Source organism: Notamacropus eugenii, chromosome 1 (assembly GCF_028372415.1).
Source record: "Notamacropus eugenii isolate mMacEug1 chromosome 1, mMacEug1.pri_v2, whole genome shotgun sequence".
NCBI classification, from domain to species: domain Eukaryota; kingdom Metazoa; phylum Chordata; class Mammalia; order Diprotodontia; family Macropodidae; genus Notamacropus; species Notamacropus eugenii.
The window spans coordinates 167,102,739-167,119,969 of NC_092872.1; the positions used below are offsets into that span (position 1 = coordinate 167,102,739).

The 17,231-nt window shown below is 36.6% G+C and overlaps 1 long non-coding RNA gene across 3 annotated transcripts in view; it reads right to left on the reverse strand.

The window, feature by feature from the left end:
* The window catches only part of LOC140509819 (uncharacterized), a 132,947-nt gene that overhangs the window by 30,483 nt on the left and 85,233 nt on the right, over positions 1-17,231 (reverse strand). For all 3 annotated transcript variants that reach the window (XR_011968935.1, XR_011968936.1, XR_011968934.1), the window contains exon 3: positions 3,102-3,202. This is a non-coding gene — a long non-coding RNA (uncharacterized lncRNA). The remainder of the gene's footprint in view (positions 1-3,101; positions 3,203-17,231) is intronic.

The following is a 17,231-nucleotide window of genomic DNA, read 5'->3' on the forward strand; positions in this document are numbered from 1 at the left end:
AACATTAAAGTGCTGTATAAATGGTAGCTGCTATTGTTGCGATTAGCCTTCTGACACTATGACAGTTATCTCTGGTGATGTAATAAAAACCTAGAATATAGAACTTAAATGGCTAATTTTAATTTTTTGATGTCAGGAAAATAAGGCTATAGACATGGGAACATCACTCCTGAGTCATGACTCCAACTGGGGTCCCTTGCAAATTCAGAGAATCTCCTATTTTCTACCCTGACACTAGCAACCAGGTCAAATGCCTGCCTGATTATGTTATCTCAAGAAAAGTCTTAGTGAACAGCCACCAGGGCTTCCAACCTCTACAATTACCCTAGCACACACTGACATGTCCTGGCACACAATCCCCCCAAACAGCCCTCAAATCAATTCACTCTCTAAATACACTATTCTCTCATTCTCAATATCATTGTAACATAAAATCAGAGCCAGTGCCACCATCTCCATATACTCTTTTCACATTCTCTTAATCAGTACTCCTATTCTACCCTCCTAACTTCCAGTAGGGATTCTTCACTGTGTGTGTGTGTGTGTGTGTGTGTGTGTGTGTGTGTGTGTGTGATGGACCCTTTGGACAGTCTGGTGAAGCTTATGGACTCCTCAGAATAATGTCTTTAAATATACAAACTAAAATACACAGGACTACAGAAGAAACCAATTATATTCAAATAGTGCTTGAAATATTTAAAAAAATATTTATGGCATACAGGCTAAGAACACCTACAAAAGCCTAAATGGACAAGTAACACACTTCAAGCCCCTTCATGTTACTCCTAAATAGTCCATTGGCATTGTAGGCACCTTTAATACATACATACATACACACACACACACTCACACACATACACACACACACTTATTTCTAACTTTTACCCTTTGACTTTACAGCCTCACAAGTTCCTAGTACTGTACAGTACTTTTTGCCTGAAGGGTGAAAAATATGTAAAAATATTATTTCTCTTTATTTAACAAAAGGAAAAATTGAATAGCAGAGAGGGAAACATGGGTCTACAGAAGGACAATTGCCTTTACCTGAGCTCTTTGCATCCCACCTTGATAGTTCTATAAACAAAGGAAGGCAATTTTTTAAAAAATGCCCATCTGACCCCATCAGAAGTTATTAAACTGATTCATATTATTGTCAAGTCTTTATTTTAACTAACTTGGATGAATATCAGTGCTACTTCTCCAAAGAGCTTTGACATCATCATACACAAACCACGTCTAATCAAAACTGGTAAAAAGAATAATCTTTAGCAAAAGTACTAGTCTCACCTGTCTGGGATACTAAGCCATTCTCATATCCTGGTTTATGTTTCCAGGCAAAATTGGTGCATGGAAATATTTTATGTTTCTCACGTATGACTTCCATAATCTCTGAAGTTAAACTGACTCCCAAAAACAATTGTTTTGGTAACATTCCTCATTTAGTCAAAAATGGAATATGTTGAATCACATTTGAGTTGCAGATATAAGGATTTAAAAACTACTTTCCTGTTTTGTTTGTGAATAATTTTTCATTTTATGAAAAAGCCAAATATCCTAGTAGGTAAAATCAATAGCAGCCGCCAGAACAGATGGAAAATTCTCCAGGCTTAATGTGCCTCACGGCTGGCTGCCACAAATGAATGTCTAAAGAGGTCCAAAGAACAGCTTATTCTCCCTAGAAAAGTGACATTAAGGTCCTTTAGTGAAAATAAACCTTTTATTCCCAATGATGATAGGCAAGTCTTTTTTTTTTCTTTACCCATTTGAACCATAGCAGGTTTCAAAATCCTTCATAGAGAACTAGAGTAAGGTTTGCTTTCCTTGGTTATTTAAGAAAACTCGATAACACACAAGGCAAAAATGATCTTTCTGGGTTATGGCTTTCCATAGGATCACCTCCTCATATGATCTTGTAAATAATAGTAATAAGCATAATTATGAGCATTTTATACTGCTTTAAGGTATGCAAGGAACTTTTGTATGGGAACTCATTTGATCCTCATAGACACATCAAAGGCATCTACCCTTTTTTCCCCCAGAGCTATTGTAGAACTCACTTTCTGTCCCAAGAAAACTTAGGAAACAAATGAAAGACATGAGTGTAGGTGAAGATATGGCTATGGTTGTGAGAATATTCTAGTGGGGCCCCATTTCAAAAGAGAGATTGATAGAGGGACTAAGACAAGTCTAATAAAGAGCTAAACAGGTACGAATGAAAAGCAAAGAAGGTGAAGTGATAGGGAGATTAGTTTCAAAGTAATAAGCAGAAATAAAATGATGGGTTGTCTTGACGAGTGATTTGGAATATTCTGAAATAGGAGCAATTGAAAGGAAAATCTAGTAAACATTTTAGTGGATTCCAAGATTATCAGAACCAGTGCCTGACCTCAGGTTACTGGCTCCAATCTTGGAACTCTCCATGAATAACTTCTTAGGCTGCAGGTATTGCTGTCAGGTTCCTTTCCCAATCCAACAAAGTTTGTAGGGCAGAGGTGCTAAACATGGAGTCTATGAACTTTTTTTTTTAAGTTTTGATAATAGCATCTCAATTGGTTTCCACTCTAAGCTTACCTATTTTGTTTTAGGTGATTAAAAATATGACTCTGAGGAGGGATCCGTAGGCTTTACTAGGCTGCCAAAGGCATCTAGGACACATACACAAAACCAGTAAGAATTCCTGGACTACAATGTGAGTGGTGACAAGGATGATTGACAGGTAATATTTCATATTTACAGAAAGACTTAGGAACAAGCAGAAATGAGCTCCTTCAGCCCAACTCTCCCAATAGACTGCTCTTAAAAGAAGTTGGCAAAACTAGGAACTCTTCCTTTGAATGCCCTTCCTATTTGCAGCTCCATTACTTACTTCTTAAAGGGACCTATTCACTGAATGGGCATTATCTCACTCAAAGTGGGAACCTGAACAGGTCTTAGCCTAAAAGGGCCAGGGTCTCCTAATGCATCCTGGGCTATCTCCAATCATCCTGATGAATATCTGGAGCTAGATGGCTCTGGAGGAGGAAGTGAGACTGTTGACCTTGCACAGCCCTCCCTCCCTCACTCAAATCAATCCTCCCATTTGCTCTGATAATTGTACTTACTCTGAGATTGATAATGTCAACTTCTTTTCCAGATGCTTCTGCACAAATTCCTAGGAACACATAAACTGAGGGCCACTGCCTCCTCTCTAGATGGGTGACATCTGGAAATCAGCATTCAGAAAAATGAGGTTACAGGAATAAACTGTGTCAGGTATGAAAGAAGAAAAGAGAACGGAAGAGTCCCCGATATCAGTGGGGAGATGGTTTCCAAAAAAGTTATTTACCATCCTGTTGAGTTATACTGCAAAGTCAAACCACATCACTAAAGAGTCTAAGTTTCAATTTCAGCTACAGTTTCAGTCCAGTTTTCTCTTCTTTTTCAGTGCTGGACCACACAATACTCACCACATTGATGACTACCATGGTTACCATGACTACACCTGTTAGTATCCGGGTCACATGTTTCACAATCCTCACCTTTGCCTAGTACAGGTGTTCTATTTCCTCCAGTAGTGCTAAAACTGACCTCATTTCCTCCCTCCCTAGAGGCAGCTTGCTGCACATGCTGTTTATTCACCTTACTATGATTTTTGATCTCAAGCCCCAGGCTCTGAGTTTTTGCATGTATATGTGGTTTTTGTTTAATCCAGAAAGAATGTAAAATCTGGTAGTATAATTAGGCAATTTCCCCAAAGCATCATAATGATCACGATGCCCTTTTATGGTCTCAGGAGATCCTGGATGACATTCTTTGGGATTGAGGATTTCATTACTTAGGCTTATCCTGAATTGGGCAGCCATATGAACACTGAATGGAGAGCTTCAGTTTTTCCCCTGTTTATTTTGAAAAAGTACTAAAGTTAGATGGAAGATATAAGAGAAGGGCACTAAATAAATGGTTTCACCCAAAAATAAAGAGGTGTGGGTTAAAGGCTATGAGGATCCAGTAGGTAAGAAACAGCAGTGTTAGGGGCAAGGCTGAGTAAAAGAGGAAGAAACAAGGTTATCAAAGTAAAAGGAGAATCAGGATCAGATACCAATAGCTGGTGGAAAAAAGGCAAGCAGAGGAGTCAAAGCAAAATTCAAGTATAAAATCACAGAGAAAGTGGGGTGGATTTAAAATAACTGTCAATACTCAGGACTATAGTCTTGAGCACAAGAAGTCCCACAAGAAGATGAAACCTTCTTCTTGTTATTATTTTGGGATGTTAGTCACTCTCTTGCTTTAACCAGTCATTGCATTTATTAAGAATCCACAATATTCCACATAATGTGTCAGACTTTGGCTATAGATATAAAAGTGAGACAATCTCTATCTTGAAGGGGCATTTTCACTATGGACCAAAAGAAGCAGGGAAAGCAGAAAAGGAGACAGAACACATCCCTCCTCAAAGCCCAAGACATTTTTTTCTTCATCATTTCCTATTAATATCACTGTGTTATTCTGATTCATGGCATAAGTATACTTCTTTTTGATTCTTCATCAGTCTGTCCAATGGCACCAGAGGCAATGTGGACTGCCCTTAGTACAAATGGCATGTCAACAAGAGAGGTTATGAGTGCTTTCAGTGTGTATACACACACACAATCACGAGTATATGCCCTGAAGTGAGCTATGACTCATCAACTGTGTGACAAAATTGTAAGCTGCAGTTATATTCCTAGAAGCTATGAAGTTTATCCACCTCTCCTTCTTTCTCAAATGTTTACCTACACAGACAGAATGAACTAAAATTGTTGAAGTCTGAGTTGGGAGAGCAGGTTCAGATGTGAAAAAATTCATTTAGATGATTTTCTCCTAACCAGTGGAAGCTGCAAAAGCAGCAGACTAGTCCTGGAAAAAGGACTAGCAATTTATAAAGGGACAAAGACTTGTTTTTATAAGGACAGGATAAGGGAGACAAGGGAAAATTTATGACCCAGGATGAGGGAGACAAGGAATTTTGTGGTCCAGTATAAGGGGGAAGCTTTATGGTATCCTGCAATAAGGAAGACTTTAGGATGCCCTCAAGCTCAGGAAGAGTCTCACAAGGTACTCTTAATATTAACCCTTAGGGCACCTTTTTATCCACATCAGTATGGTGCTAACAACAGAAAGTTGAATTAGCCAACTCTAATAAATGACCAGTTAATTCCACTTCGTTAAAAAAATAAGATTGAATGATACCATGACTAGGATTGTGTTCCAAAGAGATAAAATGAAAGAGAAGGAAAAAAGACCTATATGTACAAAAGAATATTCATAGCAGTTATTTTTGTGATGGTGAAGAATTGGAAATTGAGTGGATGGACATCAATTGGGGAATGACTGAACAAGTTGTGATATCTAATTGTGATAGAATACCACTGAGTTATAAGAAATGATGAGTAGGATGCTTCCTGTCCCCAAAAAAACACTTGCAAGGACTTGCATGAACTTCTGATGTAAAGTAAAGTGAGTAGAACCAGGAGAACAAAATATACAATAACAACACTGCATGATGATCAACTGTGAATGACAACTGGCCATTCTCGGTAATACAACAATCCAAGGCAATTCTGAAGAATTTATGATGAAAAAATGCTATCCACCACCAGAGAAAGAATTGGTGGAATTTGAATGCAGATCAAAGCATATATTTTTTTAAAAATTTTATTTTTATTGGTCTTTTTGTGGTCTATGTTTTCTTTTACAATATGACTAATGTTAAAATATGTTTTGTATGACTACACATGTATAGTCTAGTTCAAATTGCTTACCTTCCCAAGGATGGAGGAGGGAAGGAGATAATTTGGAACTCATTTTTTTAATGAACGCCAAAAATTGCTTTCATATGTAACTGAATAAAAATAGAATATTTGAGAAAATAAAGACATAAATAATTGACTAAATTTGTCATTCCAACTAAATTCACTGGTTAATTCATTTAAAAAGGTCAAGTTAGTCACTCTAAGTAAACACATTCTCATTATATGGAATTCATCTGAATTGGACATAGAAATTATCTGGTCCAATTCTCTTTTGAAAAAAGGGCTAGGGAAGATTAGCTCTTTATCAAATGTCACTGTGGTTATTAGAGGCAGTTGTGTATTTGAGGGCTAACACTTCTAGCTTTCCATTGGAATTATGTTTCTTCAACAACACAGGGGCCAAATACAATAGACCCCACGGTGCATATAAAGCAATGCTCCTGAGCATACTTAACCACATTAAAATATAATTGAGAAATATATAACAAAATAAATTAAAATACATTAAGTCACAGATAATGTTAATATTTGGTTTTGTAAGTCAATATGTACACACAGGAATATTAATGAACAGTTTGAGGGACCCATTTGTATTTGAGTTTGACACCACTGTTCTACAGAACACCTCACAAAGAATAGGTCTGAAAGTTTATGGTAGTAACATTTAGAATAATATTATGGTTTGTAAATAGATATTGGTAAATGACCTTTAGAATCAACACTCCTCACATTAATAGTATATATATATATATAAGAGAATCTATCTAAATGTTTGCTCATGATTATAGTGAAGGTGAAGGAGGGTTATGGAAATAAATTTGCTATTTTCCATCTGCTAAATTTTACTAGCTTATCAAGTACTTAGCTCAGATTCAGTTATTGAAGAAAAGGATATAAACTAATCACAGAATTCCTATTTTCTGGACCAGGTCAAACTTATACCAGTCCAGCGACTTTGGCCTGGAATTAGAATCTATTGAGGTATAACAAAAGGTTAATGGGGATTATGGAAAGTCAGGCACAGGTTTGTTGGTGGAGATGTGAATTAATACAACCATTCTGGAAAGCAATGTGAAGCTCTGAAACAAATCGACCAAATACCTATGCCCTTTGATCCATATATTGCCAAGTTGAACCCCCACAGAAGTTGTTGAAAAATATAAAGGGTCCGTATATATATCAAAAAATTTAAACAACCTTTTTCGTGGTAGCAAAGAAACAGAAACAAAGTAGATGATCTTCAAGTATATGAATTAATTTGAATACTACTGTGCTAATAGCTAATAATTAACATTTATATTGTACACACTACATACCGGACACTGTGCTAAGTACTGTACAATTATTATCTCATTTGATCCTCACAACAACTCTAGGAACTAGGTATTATCATAATTGTTAGCCTCTTTCTCTAGATGAGGAAACTGAGGCAAACAAAGGTTAAGTGACAGCTAGTAATTGTCTGAGGCTGGATTTGACCTCAAGTCTTCCTGACTTCAGACCCAGGATGTACCACCTAATTGCCTAAAAGAAATTATAAATATAATTAATACAGAGAAGCATGGGAAGACTTACACACATGAACAGACGCAAAATAAACAGAACCAGAAAATACACATATTGGCTACAACCATATGAATGGATAGAACAGCGATCATAGTAGGATCAAAACTGAAATTATAAAGAACCAGAAATATCCAAAAGAAGAGATATGGAAAGACACTTGCCCAGAATTTTGTTGTGACTGCAACTGTGAAATTACAGAAATGGGAGATTTGTTTCAACCTTTTTTTCCCCCAGTTCTTCATGATAATGGATGGCTCTCTTGGAGGAGAGAGAGGAAGAAGTACATGAGAAAACTTATGTAATATAAAAACAAATATTATAAATATTTAATTTTAAAAAATCAATAAAGTCCTCATGGACTACGAAATAAAGTAAAAAGTATTAAAGATGAAATTTAAAAGGATACAATTTAGATAGAATTCTACTTTTCTTCATCTCCACATTCAACACAGCAACTGATCATCCTGTCAGAAACCTATAGGAGAATGACAATTCCACTGAAAGTTTTGACTCTAACTCCTCGTAAGTTGGATCTTTGTGCCTTGGGCAATAAAAAATCAAACCAATGATGATCCTGAGAAGGGCCTCCAAGGTCCATTAATTCCAAACCAGCCCAGCCCACAAAAAAACAATTAAAAACAAAAATAAAAACAAGTACTGCTATTAATACCATACCACCCCTTGGTGACAAAGTCCCTAAAATTTTCTTCTAACACTAAAATTATCTAAAAGCAATCTTAACATAGCATTAATAGTGCTTTGCTATTACCCTAGATACCATTTTCTCTCACAATATGCTTGTGAAGCAGAGAAAGAAGACTTTTATCCCCATTTTACAGATCAGAAAACTGAGCTTAATGCAAAAAAAAGAATAAAAATTAGTCCAATCTTCTAAAAATAAGTATTAATACTATAAGGATAATGTGAGGTGGAGAGGGCAATTCAAAGTATTTATCCTGAGGTAAAAAGAACCATGGTAACTAGGTGTAAAATGAGGAACATCAGGTCCACATAACAGCACTCTAGTGCTGGATTCCCAACAAATATGCAGGTCTAAGTCACCTGTAGCAAAGTCACTAATTGTTCGTAAGTCTTTTGTAAGGAACATGTCCCAAGACTTCACGTGATACCAGGATTCACCTCAAATGTGCACTAACTCAGTGACTACATTGAACCAGTAAAATCTTCCCACTCTCCATCAGGGAGATTTTAACAACAGTTGGCAGATTTCAAAGCCTCTTATGAGGGGCATTCTTTCTTTTGGGGTTGAATAAAGACTATCTCCTCACTTTTATACAAGCATTTAACATATTCATTAAGTCTGCTAAAGGATTCCCCTTTTTTCAGGTGAATTTCTGGTTACAATAATTATAAAGATAGTTTTACTTCCCTTAAATTATTACTTTATTTAATAAGCAACTTATACTAAAAACTTTTGAGGTACAGGTGTGGGTTTCAACTTATCAAACACAGGACAATTTTAAACCAGTCACAAAACATCTGAAAGAATGCTAGAGTGAGGCCATTCTCTCTTCTCAATCATTCTTAGTCCTCCAGACTTTTCTAGGGAGTTGTCTGAATTATCCTGGGAGAAAGAAAAAGTGCCAATTAGTGGAAATCTAAACCATTTCCTTGGGCTGTATACAGTCTTCTAAGAAAACAGAAAGTGCAAGGCCAGTTGAGTCTACAGAAATGATGAAATAAGGAAAGGCTGATGAGGTTTACCTGGGACTATGTCTAAAGGAGTACATCCTCATCAATAAGTCTTCCTAAAAATTGGATACAAGAAACTGGTAGCACAGAGAGTCTATCTCACCCTTTCTTAGATTAGCACAGATTTATCAGTGGAAGACCCAACCCACATAATCAAGATTGTGATGATAAAGCTGGTGTTTTAAAAGTCCATTCCTCCAGTCATTGATACAAGCTACCTGAGGATGATGGAGAAGATGGAAAATGCAGTGCATATGATGGCAATGTGCCCAGTGTCAGATTTTCTTCATAGCAGAATGATCCCTTTGATCAGAAGCAATGATACTGATGGGTCCATAGGGGACAAGGATATATCCTGTTGAGGCTTTGTTAGTGGGTCAAACCAAGGCAGACTTAAATATTATAGCAATCATAATAAGCATAGACAAAAGTAAGGGCATACCTCTGCCCTGAGATAAGAAAAGAAGGTCAATATAATAAATTTGTCAACCAAGGGCAAGTCAAGAATCACATAAGATCTCATCATATTAAACTTTGAAGGGCAGAAGTTCTGATTGGTGAAGGCAACCTCACGGGACCAGAGTAGCTTCATCATCTTTAGTTAAGTATCATCTTATGCCCACCTATCACTCCCCCCATGTCCATATTGATGAGAGATTCAACACTCAATTTCTGCTATTCTCCTCTCATTTGTTTCTCATATAGAGTAATCTTTAGGAATTATCACACCTATTTTACAGATGAGACAACTGAACTTCAAAGAGGTTTGAGTCTTGCCCACTGTCTCACTTCCAATAAATGACAATATACAAGAAGTCAGAAATGAGTACATGAACCCCTAAAATACACCTACTACATTAACAAAGTAGGCATTGGATTCAATCTTGTGGTCTCCAAATACATATTTTTTTCAGCTCCTTCAAATGAGTGCTAAGACCTAGTGTGAGCATATTGTCAAAGTATAATCCTTCCATTTTAATTTGAATTAATTATGCTCATTTTCCTCATTAATTCTCCACCACATCCCTCTGGTCATGAGAAGAATAGGTCATCGTTTCAGTGAATGAACCACAGGTATGAATTAATGACCTCCTCTACCAACTGCATAGGGACTGAATGGAGAAGGTGACAAAGACAAGTAATGTGCTCTAATTAATGATAGATTTCTGTTAATTGTTGTGTAATAATCATTGTACTTAAAACCAAAGGAAATGCCCATTGAGTTATCATGGAAGGCCCAAATTATAATGTATTTATGCTATAATTATATAGTAGCATTATATGATTATAGAATGACAGAAATTTCAGATGGAAAACAATAATGATGTTAATGAAAGTTTACTTTCACATAAGGTCTTCTTTTCTAATGGGTCAAAATGATTTACACATCAGTGATTGTATCATTTAGCCTCACGATATGCTTGTGAAGCACAGAAAAGACTTTTTATCCCCATTTTACAGATCAGAAAACTTAGCTGTTAGGACATCATTCAGATCATCGCACCTCAATTATTCAAGGGCAGAGTAAAGTAGCTTCTTCAGGTTATTCTTTCTCTCTCTTCTCTTATTATGCTGACCCTCCTCCTGGGAAAAAGCTATCCTGCTCCTCAAGAGCTTCTGGGAAGAAACTATCCAAGCTTTAAAAATCACTTCATGCGCTCCTCTTATTACTTCATTAATAAGTAATTCACACTGAAAACCCTTTGGATACAAATGTGGGCTCAACTCATCAACTATGGGGCAATTTAAAACCAGAGCATACCACATTTTGAGGAATGATGGAATAAGGCTATCCTCTCTCCTGACAGCTAATTTGGTAACAGACCAATGCAAAACAACTGGATTACTCACAGGTGAAAATGAAGGAGGAAATTCTGGCGTAACCCCTTCACACTCCATCGTATCCCAATATGGTAGCAATTACAGTCAAGGCTCCAAAAGTGAACCATTTCCATACCCATCACAGAATTTATGGGAAAGACTGTCTCTGTTTCAAGAAATTTCAATGGCCATAGAATTATAGGATGGTAGAGGTGGGAGAAAATTTAGAGGTCAGCTACTCTAGCCACTTCATTTTTCACATGGGGAAACTGAAGTTCAGAGAGTTTTGAAGTCACTTCCTTATAAGGTAGAGAAAATGACACTGATAATCCAGTTTTGGTTAAACTGGATCTATAACTCTTGAGTTATTTTTCCAATAATGCACATGAATTTATACTATCATCATCTTCTTCTTCTCTCTCTGCTTCTGTCTCAGTTTCTAGCAACCAATGACATTCATCTTCAAGATGGTTGAGTGGTGTTAAAGATATGATGGATATCTCACTGAACTATAACAACTGAGATGATGAAAAAGGAGATATGAAGAAGACCTAAGACTTAGAAAACTTCAGCCCACCATATTCCCACAGTCCACAGTTAATCCTTGCTACCATCAAACACAATAGTATGGAATACTTTAGCCCCATTCCCTGATGCCTTTAATACTTCTTGACTCTCTAGGAGATAATGGGGGATAATTAAGGAGGAAGAGATATATGGCTCCATCTTAATTGTAGACAATATACATGGTTAGATTTAATTCTGAAATAAAAGCAACTAAAGAAAACAAAGCCAAGAAACCTCTTAAGTAGGTTGCCCTACTGTAAGTCCTCCCATGTTAGAGGACACAGAAGAAAAGACTTAATTTTGCTGCCCTGAACATCTGTTTATTTGTGGAGTTTTTGAAAGTAGGAATGGATGAAAGAAAATGTAGATACCTGTATGTAAAATGTGTCCATGCTGCAATATTCAATTTAATTCAACATGTTTTTAGAGAGCACATGTTATGTATAATGCATTGTGTTCAGCATCAAGATAACAGAGAAAAAAATTAAAGTCTCTTCCTCCAAGGAGCTTACACTCTGTAGGTAGATTTGGTTTTTAAGAATGCATCTATATAAAATAATCAGTTCAATTAATTTTTTAAGATCAAAATGTAAATGGATACTTATCTAAATCCCTTTTCAAAATATTTTTAGAAGCACAAAATACATAAGACTACAAAGGAAAAGGAAACCAATTACACTGAATTACAGGTTTCAAAAAAAATTTAATGTAGGTTCACAGTTTCCAAGTGCATTTAAACACTCTACATGAATATTTCCCCAAAATCCGTATTCTGGCATCACGTTTTTAGGATAAACTACTTTCATAACTACTGGGAACCTCCTGACCTAAATCTCTAGAGGTGGAATGTAAAATTGACCCACCTTTATTGAATTCCATCCTAAGAAAAATTGAGTGATGAGAAAGTTTGCATTTAATGGAAATTCTTACTTAGGATTAATTTAATGATGATCCTGGAAAGGAGAAGAAGAGAGTACTTGCAAAGCACTTTTTAAAAATAAAAACATTTTATTTATTAAATAATTAAAATATACAATAAATAAAATGCTTAATTTATTAACATTAAAGTCATAATAGTGTCCTGCATTGTGTCCCGCGGTCACTGAGTCACTTGAGAAAAGATTCCCCAGACTTTGAGCCAGGGCAGCAATCTGGACTTGTGCATTTTATCACTTCCTAACTGTGGATTCATAATCAAATAATAATTTCTCTGAGCATTAATTTCCTCAAATAAAAGGGGGATTATAATACATATACTACTCACTCTGCAACATTGCTGTAAAATTCTAATGAGATGCTTTATATAAAATATCCTATAACTGAATAGTCCTAGGCAAGTATGAGACACTATGAAGCTTTTGCTGGTATAGCCTGATCCAGCCCTTGTCTCCTTTTCCAGGCCATTGTGACGTACCTTACAAAGAACTGGAAGTCTATTTTAAACACTTCAGACTGTCTCCTTTTCCAGTATTATGAAAATTGGCCAAATTTGTAATTTTGAAAATGAGTCTTTGGCCGTCTATCATCTTCCCTTGTCACGGCCAAGGGACACGCCACACATTTTCTGGAACTTAATTGACCAAGATGTAGAGGAATGGATATGTTTTCCATCTGGGCTCGGTGTTGAGTGTGAGCCACGGAAGGCATTGGGATAATCATCAGAAGGGTGATGAATTCAGTAGAGTCGGGGCCATCACAAGGTCAGTCTGGCTACACATAGCCTCCTTGGATGGTCCAGGAGCCTTTCTGGCTGGGTTCCTTCCCAAATTTGGAAGGGTCCTGAAGATAAAGGAAAGAGATGCTGAAATCTAGGCAGCAGAAAGCTGTTTCTTTCTTTGGGTGTCTTGATGTGTCCCCCTGGCCCTGTAAACTTGAAAGAGGCTTTTTTTTTTTCCTATCTTGAAGATTCTTGTGTAGACTGCTGTTACTCTGGGTGAGCAAAGGACAAAGACAGCCTGGCACAGCCTGACAATTTCTCTAGTGATAGTGCCATTACATCTCCTCAGAGGCCTATAGGAAATCAATCCAGAATCTGCAAATAACTTCTGGGGCCCAGAGACACTCAATAAGGGAACTAAGATGTGCTTGGGATTTTCCATGTGCTCCCCACCATAGCCCCTCCCAATCTCTCTCTGTGCTTCTCTCTCTCTCTGTGTATATTCTATTTATCATTTTATATAGTTTTGTATATTTTAATTTACATATTTGATGGAAATGCATATTTATACATTATTATACATAATTATTTTTATACATTATAGATTATAGATGTACATTTTATATATATACGTATACATATTATATATGTATACGTATATATATGTGTGTGTATAAGGAAATTGTGGTCCAACATCCCTCCATAAATGCACACACATACACTGTCAAAACACAAAAAGATATGAGGTCCCCTATCACCCTCCCTCTATTGTGTTCTTCAAGTGCATACTGCCATGCCCTTTCCTTGCCATACCACTTTCACATATGTATTACGTGCATATAAACATTTTGTTTCCCTCAGCAGAACGTAAATTCCTTGAAAGCTTAGACTATATTTTTGTTCTCTTTTGTTTTTGCCCTTCTTTGTAGCCTCTTTGCCTAGCACATTCCCTGCTACACAGTAAGCACAAACAAAACATGTTTTGTTGTTTGTCTCATCAAAGACCTAAATATTTATTGAAGCATAAACTTGAAAGGGACTTCACAAGTTCCTTAGTCATACCCCAGCGCTTAAAAACCATCCCTAGCAAGTGTTCATCTAGGCTCCACTTGAAGACTCCCTCACCTGAGGAGGTCGATTCCACTTTGCAATAGAACTATTTTTAGAACTAATAGATAGAACTAATTACCAGGTGGGAGCTTTTCCTTACATTGAGCCAAAATCTGCCTCACAGTCTAATTCATTTGATTGCAAGCTCCTTGTAAGCAGGGGCTGTTTGCCTTACTTTTAATCTCCAATGCTTACCCCATTGTCTGGTACATAGTAGGTGCTTAATAAAACTTGACTGTGCAATTTCAACGCAATCCTCCTACTTCTGGCCTCCAGTACGAAATGGAACAAATTTAATTTTTCTCCTACACAATAAACTAGACATTGGCATCTTCCTTGATCTTCCTTTCTCCAAATTAATCATCACCAGTTTCTTCCACCAGTTTTTTCTCTGTCATGTCCTTCAATCCCTTCACCATTCTCACAACCCTCTTCTTGACTCATACATTTGGCATTATTTCTTTTAAAATGAAGTACCAAGGACTGAAAACAGTATCAATATTTGATCTGACTAGTGTAGGTTATAGCACACCTTTCACCACTAGAAAGATTTAGTGTTGTATTTAGACATTTTGCTTCCTTGTTTGAAACTGAATGAAGCCAGGCATCGTGACACATAGCTAATAATCCATCCTCCTAAGGAAGCTCTTGAACTTGGGAGTTCTGAGCTGCGATATACTAAGACAATCAGATGTTTACACTAAATCACATTGGTGTTGTTTTGTTGGTGGTGGTAGTGTGGTGGTAGCATGGTGGCAGCGTGGTGGTAGTGTGGTGGTAGTGTGGTGCAGTTGTGGTTGTTGCTGTTTGTCCTTCATTCTCCAAGAGGACCAATGATATCAGAAGGGTGATGTCTTGACTTGCAAGTGAATTGGATTTAAGTGAAGCAGGACTGTACAAAGGCATCAGACTCACTCTCTCCAGAGTCATTTGGAGTCCAGTGGCAAGATTTAGATCGAAATGACTAGCGATGGCCCCAGAAGGGAGACAAGATTGAGAAGAAGACGAAGAGAAGAGGAGAGGGATAAAAACTACTACTACACTAAATGAGCTCAGGGTTAAGCGTGTACCTGTCCTCAAATTTGAAAAAGAAAGTTAAAATCAGGAAGCAAAGGAAGTCTTAAGGAAGATACAGTCACTTTATGGAAACATGGAACCAAACGTTTTGTCCCTCATCCTCCTTTGTTCTAACTGCTTTAGTCTTTCCTATGACAGTGTGAAAGGTTTCCTGAAGGTTAGAGCTTCTTTGGGAGCTCTATCCACTGGGTAGATTTTCTTTTTATTCCATGGGTTTGGAATTCTCTAATCACTGCTTAGTGGGCTTGAATCATGACGGGTGGAATGTGTGATGATGCAGTGCCTAAGGTTTTTAGATGGGTAGCAGTAGTGATAAATCAAATGAAGAACCATTGGGGAGAAATTTTGTAATCATTTTATTCTTCCAATCTTATTCAACAAAAGATTGCTAAGAATCTAACAAGAAGAATGGGGGAGGAGCTGAAAATAGGAATTGGGACTATCACCTTGAGGAAGAATAGAAATTACCTTCAAAATTTAATGAAAGAATCTTAAGGTTGAGGGAATGCTAAAATGTAAAACAAGGAAAAAATAGGTTGGCTGAAGTACAAGTCTTGTTCATATTAAAGTCAGTTCTAATATGTTTCCTTATTTCTGGGGCATATGAAATTACAAAAGGATGAGATTAATAGTATTTGTAAAATCCAAAATGGTGCTTTGAAAGTGAGCAGAACTTATGGTCACTAGCCAGCAGTCCTAAACCATCATTTTTCCCTATCAATCAATTGCTTACGTGTGCCTGTCACCTCTAATCAGATAGGGGAATTATCCAATTTCTTCTTTTGAAATTAGCTGGATTGGTTTGTTTTTTTTTTTAATTTCCAAATGGGAGTTTCTGGTTTAATTTACATAATTGTTGGTTTATTTACGTACAATAGTTTCCCAGGTCTGCACTTCTCTACGCCCTGCAGCAATATTACATTTTTTCAGTGAAAAGTAATTTGCTTCCGTCTAGATCTACAAAGCTATTCAAAGACTATTCTATGGGATTTTCTCTTGTCTATCCTTAGTGGAAGGAAATGGCAAAATAGGCAAGTCTCTGAGAGGTTTCAACTTTTGCAAGCAAGAAAAATAGAGTAAAAAAAAGTGTCCTTCAATCTACATTCAGAGTTCATCAGCACTCCTTCTAGAGGTACAGATTTTTCATCATGGCTCCTTTGGAACTTGTCTTACTCAGAGTATCTTATCAACTGTCTTTCACAGTTGATGCATCCTTACAATACAGTTACTACCATATATAATGTTCTTGTTCTGCTAACTTCACTTTGCAATAGTTCATATGTCTTCACAAATTTTTCTGAAACTATCCCCTTCCTTATATCTTACAGCACAGTAGTGTTCCATCACAATCATATACCACAGTTTGTTCAGTCGCCACAAAAAGAACTGCTATAAGTAATTTGGTACAAATAGGTACTCTTTTCCCTTTTCTCTTATCTCTTTGGGATACAGATCCAGTAGTGGCATTGTTGTGTCAAACGGTACTCATAGCTTTATAGCCTTTTGGGCAGTTTCAAATTTTTCTTCAGAATGGTTGTACCAACTCACAACTCCACCAACAATGCACTAGTGTCTCAATTTTTCCATATCCCTTCCAACATTTGCCATTTTCCTTTGCTGTCATGCTAGCCAATGTTATCATTGTAAAGTGTTAACTCAGAATTATTTTATTTTGGATTTCTCTACTCAATAATGATTGAAAGCATTTTTTTCATATATTGATAGCTTTTCTTTCTTTTTATCTGAAAAATGCTGTTTGTATTCTTTGACCATTTTCTCAACTGAATAATGGCTCATTTTTGTTGTTTTTTTTTTGTAAATTTGACTCACTTCTCTATACCTTTGAGAAATGGGGCCTTAATCATAGAAACTTGTTATTTTTCTACAGTTTTGTTTTACTTCTAATTTTGGCAGTATTAGTTTTGTTTCTGCAAAAGCTTTTTAATTTC